The sequence below is a fragment of the Staurois parvus genome, unplaced genomic scaffold (assembly GCF_062004578.1).
Source record: "Staurois parvus isolate SC_StPar_1 unplaced genomic scaffold, SC_StPar_1.0 ptg000638l, whole genome shotgun sequence".
In the NCBI taxonomy this organism is placed as follows: Eukaryota; Metazoa; Chordata; class Amphibia; order Anura; family Ranidae; genus Staurois; species Staurois parvus.
The window spans coordinates 9,625-18,510 of NW_028318434.1; the positions used below are offsets into that span (position 1 = coordinate 9,625).

Genomic DNA, 8,886 nt, shown 5'->3' on the forward strand with positions numbered 1-8,886 from the left:
TGCGCTATGTTACACGTTTCTGACTTTGGATGTGTTTCATTATCTGACAATGCATGTCGTGATACTGATTGTACTCTGATGTCAACTCTGGAATGTTTTGGATGTTTTCATAAATTTTCTTTTTAATTAAAAAAATATAGAAAACATCTTTATTTAGCCTTTGATATAGAATTCTGACTTTTTTGTTTTTCTGTACAGGTGGATTGAAGAACCAAGTTTTCGGTCATGCTGGTCTTCATAAGTACAACTCAGTCACATGGGAAACGAGCCATACGGATGTCTTAGGTGACGGAACGTCTTTATCGTAGTTCACTGGAGGATTCACACAAGACACGAGACATATCAGTGTTTTCAATGTTGTAAATGGTTTGGATCCTCTTCAACATTGATCCACCCTCAGAGGACAACAGGAGAGAAGACATTTCAGTGTTCTGGAAGTGACAATGCTTTACAATGTAGTTCAACCCTTGCATCCATAACAATTATTTCAGAAGCTATTTCTTGTTTGGATTGTGATAAAGGTTTTACAATGAAGGCAAAACATATCACACCCCAGAAGGGTCACACTGAAGAGAAACCTTTTCAGTGTTTTGAGTGCAACACAGCTTTTACAACAAAGGGTAATCTTACCAAACACCAGAGGGTTCACACCGGAGGGAAGCCATATCAGTGTTCCAAATGTGATAAAACCTTTACATCAAAGGATCAACTTATCACACACCAGAGGATTCACACTGGAGAGAAGGCATATCAATGTTCTGAATGTGATAAAGCTTTTGCAATGAAATGTAATCTTCTGACACACCAGAGGATTCACACTGGAGAGAAGCCATATCAATGTTCTGAATGTAATAAAACCTTTAGATGGAAGAATCATCTTATCACACACCAGAGGATTCACACTGGAGTGAAGCCACATCAATGTTCTGAATGTAACAAAGCTTTTACTCTGAAGTCAAATCTTATCAGACACCAGATGATTCACACTGAAGAGAAGCCATATCAGTGTTCTGAATGTAATAAAACCTTTAGATGGAAGGGTTATCTTCTCACACACCAGAGGATTCACACTGGAGCAAAGCCACATCAATGTTCTGAATGTGATAAAGCTTTTACAGTGAAGTCAGATCTTATCATACACCAGAGGATTCACACTGGAGAGAAGCCATAACAGTGTTCTGAATGTGGCAAAGCTTTTACACAGAATTTAAGTCTTATCCAACACCAGAAGATTCACACTGGAGAGAAGCCATATCAGTGTTCTGAATGTGATAAAGCTTTTACCGAGAAGTCAAGTCTTATCACACACCAGAGGATTCACACTAGAGAGAAGCCATATCAGTGTTCTGAATGTGATAAAGCTTTTACAGAGAAGACAAAGCTTATCACACACCTGAGGATTCACACTGGAGAGAAGCCATATCAGTGTTCTGAATGTGATAAAACTTTTACAGTGAAGTCACATCTTATCACACACCAGAGGAGTCACACTGGAGAGAAGCCATATCAGTGTTCTGAATGTGACAAAATGTTTACAACCAACAGCAATCTTATCATGCACCAGAATACTCACACTGGAGAAAGGCCATATCAGTGTTCTGAATGTGATAAAGCTTTTACACATAAGTCAAGTCTTATCATGCACCAGAAGACTCACACTGGAGAAAGGCCATAACAGTGTTCTGAATGTGGCAAAGATTTTGCATATAAGGAAAGCCTTATTATACACCAGAGGAGTCACACTGGAGAGAAGCCATATCAGTGTTCTCAATGTGACAAATCTTTTAAACAGAGAAAACAACTTAACACACACAAGAGGGTCCACACCAGAGAAAATCCGTAGCCGTGTTGTGAGTGTAACACAGATTTTTTTTACATACGTCACAGCTGATCACACACCAAAGGATTTGCAGGCTTCAGCTGCAGGAGGTAATGGGGAGAAGGGGGGTTTATAGGGGTAGAAGCCAAAGACTATTTTACCTTTTGAATATTTTTTTTCAGACAAGTATCAACAGTGAATTGTGTTTCCTAATGATTTTAATCTCTATCCTTTTTATGGAGCTTTGACTGAACATGTAATATATTTTCATCATTCATTAACTGAGCTGTGTTCCCAAGTGTTTTCTTCATTGTCAGATTCTGGGCTAATGCATTACCAACACTGCCTCAGCACCAAGACTAGGTAGTGGTCAAGTGGCATCTTACCAAGCCTCCAAAGCCTCAGTGGGAGAGACTTTTCTAGATTCTGCTGACTATTCCAATATCCGTCTAGCTTGAGGGCTCCAGCTACGCTCACCTTGTCCATGCCTCCTATCACATATTCCACCTCCCCTCCAGTGATCAATGCCTTATTTCCAGGTTCCTCCTCCTCTTATGGATGACAGCTTTACAGGTAGGACTGCAACAGGGACAACAGCCATGGAGAAATCTCTGTCCAGTGAGAAATCAAATTCCTAAGCTGGTGTAGGCCTTCCAACACCAATTCACTGCTCTTTGTTTGGGATGTGTTCAACAGTACCACTTACACCCAGCTGGCTGCTTGTGTTCCATCTTGTCCTGCCACAAGTCTAAGGGATTCCATCAGGAGAAGATTGGACTTCCTTATTATATTGTCTCTCTGTTCAGCTATTGCTCCTCTCCATAGACCGATCACATACTACGACTGCATCTTCTGGGGGACTGAAATTCCTCTGACTCGGGTTCTCTTCAATGACTCTGAATAGTCAATTCTCTTTTTTTGAGTAGATATTGTTTGTGAAGAAAGCTAAATAATAAGGGATCCTCCTGCGCTCATGGGAATAATTGACAAAATACAGCTGCTGTCACTTAGCTGATACCAATAAGTGCAAAATAAAATTAAAAATTAGTGAAGCGCTTGTATCACATGAATACAATCATGTATCTCCATATAGTGTAATTATAAATCAAAGTGACCACTATATATAATAAATGTGTGTTGACTCCCTCTAGTGGAAAGAAAAAATAGTGTCAACCAAAATAGCTAAATAACACACATTAGGAAACTAAATATATAGTGCATAAATCAAATATAATGAACAGAATATATATACGTGAAAACAGAATATTGGCCACATACAATGGTGACACCATTGTATGTGGCCAATATTCTGTTTTCACGTATATATATTCTGTTCATTATATTTGATTTATGCACTATATATTTAGTTTCCTAATGTGTGTTATTTAGCTATTTTGGTTGACACTATTTTTTCTTTCCACTAGAGGGATTCAACACACATTTATTATATATAGTGGTCACTTTGATTTATAATTACACTATATGGAGATACATGATTGTATTCATGTGATACAAGCGCTTCACTAATTTTTAATTTTATATTGTTTGTGAAGAACCCTTTTTTGACCCTAGAAACATTCTGATGTTGACACTAAAGTGTAACTATGGTTAGAATTAATATTTACATAAAGGGTGCAATCTGTCCTGAACCACTTATGGTGATGTCCCAGTTCAGCACATTACACCTTTAGGATTTGTAATCTACCCAAATGTATTATACATCAGTTTTTCATGTCAGAGGGCTTTGATGTGGTAGAAAATGTGGATACATATATTTTATTTGTTTTTCTAGGTAACACTTGTGATGTCACTACACTCCAAATGTAAATATGGTGCAAAATAATTCTGTTTTTGTTGCTTTTACAGTGTTCTCCTATGCAGCGATCTGTTAAAACATTGAAAGCCCGGGGGGGGGGGGGCGATGATTCCGGCTTGTGTGCTTAGTGCTGAATGCCGGCTGTTACAGAGCCTCCAATACCTGGATCTGGTAAGACCGGTGCCGCTTTAATATGGCCTTGGGACCAATAGCCACTATCCCAGCTGACACTCAAGTGGTTGTTTTTCTGAGTCCTTCTTGTAACATTTTATGACTTGTTGATCCTGCCAGTAGAGCCGTTATTTTTCTACTTCCTGAAGGAAGGAAACCATCCTAAAAATGGCAGCTGGAGGTGTTGAGACAAATCAAATAACACTGCTGGGGTGCATACAACTGTCAGCTTTTATTCATATGGTCTAAACCTTTGTAGAAAGGAACAAAACTGTTGCTGGAACTGCTTTATAAGTGTCAGTTGAAGTTGATTTGAATGTTTTTTGTCTCTTACTGAACCATTTGGCATGTTTAACCTTCTTCCTCTCCAGGCCATTCTCCAGTTTTCAGCACCGTGACATTTTGACTGACAATTACTTGGTCATGCAACACTGCACTTAAATTCATTTTATATCCGTGTTGTGATAGATAGACATTTCTTTTGCTGATATTTAATCATTACTGTTTTTTTGTATTTTCTCTATGAAAAGAGGAAATTACTTAACATTTTGAAAAAAAAGTTTCCCTTAGTTTCTGCTCTAAAACTTTACAAATAAATAATCTTCCTTCTTAAATGTAGGCCAAAGTATATTACTCTACTTTTGTTTTTGGTAAAAAAAAATATTTTATATTATTTAGTGTGTGTGAAAGTTATGGAGTCTCCAAACTATGGCAAATACACTGTATTTCAAGGTTACCAACCCAGATGTTGTGAAGGCCGGTCACATTTCTTGAGGTCCTAAAATGCCAGGACAGTACAAACACCCTCCAAATGACCCTTTTTTGGAAAGTAGACACTCCGGGGTCTTTAGTAAGAATTGTGGCTATTTTTGTTGTAGTTGTAATTTTGTGTCACTTTTTTTGAAACTGAAGCAAGTAAATAAAATATGTTTTCTTCACATAGTTCTCATTTTAACAAGTTATTTCTCACACACGGCTTAGGTATACTTACAATTACACTCCAGAATACTTTCTTCTACTCCTCCTGAGTAATACATAGAGGGGCCCTGTGACGGAGGTGTGGGGGGAACAGAACACACGCGGAGAGCAGGAGTACACACAAGGCTTTTATTGAAACACAGCGAGGAGCACATGACTGGTAGAGCAGAGTTCTGTTAGACAAAGGGTTAAGTCTACACACAGGATGGGGGCGCAGTGGGGGGGGGAGGGCACAACTCTGGCTGGCAAAAGAGTTAAATCCATATCACAGGCTTGGCAGAATTCCAGCAGACAAAAGGTTAAGTCCCTAACACAGTCTGGGCACACAGCAGAGGGGCAGAACTCCAGCAAAGGGTTAAATCCTCAGCACAGGGTTGGCACACAGCAGAGATGGCAGAACTCCAGCAGACAAAGGGTTAAATCCTCAGCACAGGGTTGGCACACATCAGGGATGGCAGAACTCCGGCAGACAAAGGGTTAAATCCTCAGCACAGGGTTGGCACACAGCAGGGATGGCAGAACTCCAGCAGACAAAGGGTTAAATCCTCAGCACAAAGGGCAAAAGGTTCAGGCAGAATAGGGATTGGTCCAGCATGCAGGACAAAGGGTCCAGGCAGAGCAGGGTTAATCCAACACAGAGAGTACAGCCAGAGGTATGGTCTCCAGGAAAGGGTTGTGGGGTCTGGCCACAGCTCAGAAGCAAAGAACAAAAGAAAGGAGCGCACAAACCTTGCGCATTACCTCAATAAACAATTCATGTATTTATTAATAAGTTATACTCACAAGAGTAGCAGTACAAAAGGCATATAACATCCAACACCAACGCAGGGTGAGACCACACGTGCGAGTTCCATCCAGAAGGGAGATAAACTCTTGCTCAACTCACGCGTTTCGAGGGGAGATCCCTTCTTCATCAGAGCTTAAACGTCTGCAAACGGTTTGCAGGAATAATTCATTTTCAGTGGTCAAAAGGTAACTGACAGCCTCTCAGTTGAGTGTTTTCTGAGTCTTCATTCATAGGAGGCATTTAGCCGCTGTGTGTCAGGATTTCAGTGTTTACATCAAAACAGAGGCAAAACTTTTAGGATTTAATATCCTGAAAGTGGGCGGTGCCTAAAATATGTACAAAGTATAAAAAGTTACAGAAAATACAAGAAATACAAGAAGACACACAAATGACTATTCACTATAAAATAAAAGGAAATAAAACAGAAATAAAACTTTTACCAAGAATTATCCTGCGACTGGAGCAAGTCAGAGAAAGTCCACAATCCGATAGTCGATAGATCCAGCTCCATACGAATCACCACGTCCACCTCAAGTCCTCAATTTATGGGAATATGGACGTGGGTGGGACATTAGTCCTTGGCCAATCAACCCTGGAGGGTGTTCCCGTACCAGCCCACAGGACGTTCTGGGTGCTGAAATGCCCAAAGTCCATTGGACCAGGAAAGGTTTGATTCACCAAGTCGGGGATTGAATTTCCGACAGCAGCGCATCAGTCCGATCGCAACAGTACCAATCGCTGTTCAGCTGTCGCAATCCGGCGCCATATAACCATTTCCTGCATTTCTCTGGCATTCTACATAGACCACAAATACAGTTTTACATGCAGATGTAGCCCACAGTGTGTCCAATCAGAAGGAAGTATTTTCATCTCTCTGCAACTAATATTTTAGCTTTTATGAGAGATGAAACATTCCCCTTTGATCTGTGTATATACGCCAGAGCTCCCCAGACAGATCGGAGCCCCCCTGGTCTCCTGCAGCCAAAATGTCTGGAGTTCTTCTTTTATACCTCAGGAAGGTGGTAAAGTCTGATTATAGATAAGTGACAAATCTTATTGGCACTTAGGTGTCACTTCCAGCCTGAGGAAGCTCTGTCTCTTTCAGATGCTAATGGGTGACCATATGTCTCTGAGTACCTATGACTGACTATATGACTGAATACATCTTTAATGACAAGGAATGAAACTAAATGTACGATTACATATTGCTACAGATCACATCTCAGCTCCTCACATCTGTACATTTATGTCACACCCTTCCTTACACTCACAGAAGGTGGTCAGAAGGTGATAATCCATTCTTAACTTCCTCCCAGCTCTCACTCCTGGATGGATGGACGGATGATGGATGGATGGATGGATGGATGGACGGACGGATGGATGGGGGTACTTTATGACCAGCTTGTTACTCTCAAGCCTTTGCTCATGATTCCTCAGTTTGTGAAATGTTTACAAAGAGAAGACCGCGCCCCTCTGATTAATAAACTATTAACTATATGACTGTGTAACGTGAAATATAATTACAATCCAGATTAATTAAATATAATTTGCTGTGAAATAATCTAAATAAAACAATGAATAGCGCAATAGTAAATATATAACCATAAAAAATATATATAAAACTCAAACAAATTTTGAAAATAAAAATAAAAAATTATAAAAAGTGAAATAAAATAAAAAATGAAAGTGAATAAAAAATGTCCAAATATGAAGTGTTCACGTCGCTGTTTAAATCTTGGCTTCAGTTCTGACCCCCTTATGTGCTCAGCGAATCCTAGCCGAATGTCAGCCGAATCCTAGGCAAGCCAAGCATATGATTCAATTACACGATGACTTCTATTCTGTGGTTGGATCCTTCAGAAGGACAAGGACTCTGGAAGTCCCTCTATATTCCTGGATACATCCCTGTAATAGTGCTGGTGTGAATAGAAGGATCTTCCCTCCGTATAGTGCAGGATTCCTCTCCTTCCCTCTACTTCTCTCCTCCGTATAGTGCAGGATTCCTCTCCTTCCCTCTACTTCTCTCCTCCGTATAGTGCAGGATTCCTCTCCTTCCCTCTACTTCTCTCCTCCGTATAGTGCAGGATTCCTCTCCTTCCCTCTACTTCTCTCCTCCGTATAGTGCAGGATTCCTCTCCTTCCCTCTACTTCTCTCCTCCGTATAGCAGTAAGAAGAGACAAGATATATATAGAGCCTCATCCTGTAATAGATGTATTATGTGCCCCTCCCCAGAGATGGACCCCATGATGGACCCCATGATGGATCACATGATGGATCATATGTAACAATTACAAACCGCTGTGTGTAACCATCCTCCTCTGTGTGTCAGCCGCACACAGGCTTTACTCACCGTTCTGAAGTCAGGTACGTGGTGACGTCAAAGCTCCTCCCCTACGCATGTCGCCACAGGGTCACGTGGCTTCGTCTGGGGGATATGATCCTCCTTAGTTTACCCCAAATTCACTCTCATGGATGGATGGATGGACAGATGGATGGATGGACGGATGAATGGATGGACGGATGGATAGGGGTACTTTATGACCAGCTTGTTATTCTTAAGCCTTCATTCATAATTCCTTCTTAGTTTACCCCAAATTCACTTGGATGGATGGATGGATAGATGGATGGGTGGATATACGGATGGTTGGATTGATGGAAGTATGGAAGATTGGATGGATGGATAGACGGATGAAAAATGCAAACTAAAAAATCCCACAATAGCATGATGCGGCTAAAAAACGTTTCCTCCTCCAGCGACGCTCCCGATCCTCTCACATTATAACACGGAATAGAAAGCCTTCTTGTATAGAAATCACGACTCCACAAACCTGATTGGAACAATCAATTCTCAGCATTTGGTGAATGTGGATCCAAACGTTGTTGTCACAGAAGATGTGAGCACGCTGGAGGATGTATGATGTTTGAGTTACAGATCTATAACATTTTATTCACAATTTTTGGAACATTAGATTGTCCAATCAGATTGTGCCGTGTATGGTCCCCTTCCATCCCCCAGAGTCTCTATGAAGCCTGAACACAGGCCCCTCCCATTCTGTCATCATTCCATTACCATCCCCTGCACCAAAATGGGGGGTGTCCAGCAGGCGGTACTGCTTACCACAGGACATGTCTTTTCTTCCAGTGACACCACCAACATAGGACATTTCTTTCCTTCCAGTGACACCACCAACACAGGACATTTCTTTCCTTCCAGTGACACCACCAACACAGGACATTTCTATCCTTCCAGTAACACCACCAACACAGGACACTTATTTCCTTCCAGTGACACCACCAACACAGGACATTTCTAT

General features: G+C 40.9%; 1 pseudogene; it reads left to right on the forward strand.

Annotated features, from left to right (window-relative positions):
• Positions 1-200: 200 nt before the first annotated feature.
• Positions 201-2,894, forward strand: LOC149449061 (uncharacterized; annotated as a pseudogene).
• Positions 2,895-8,886: the final 5,992 nt, after the last annotated feature.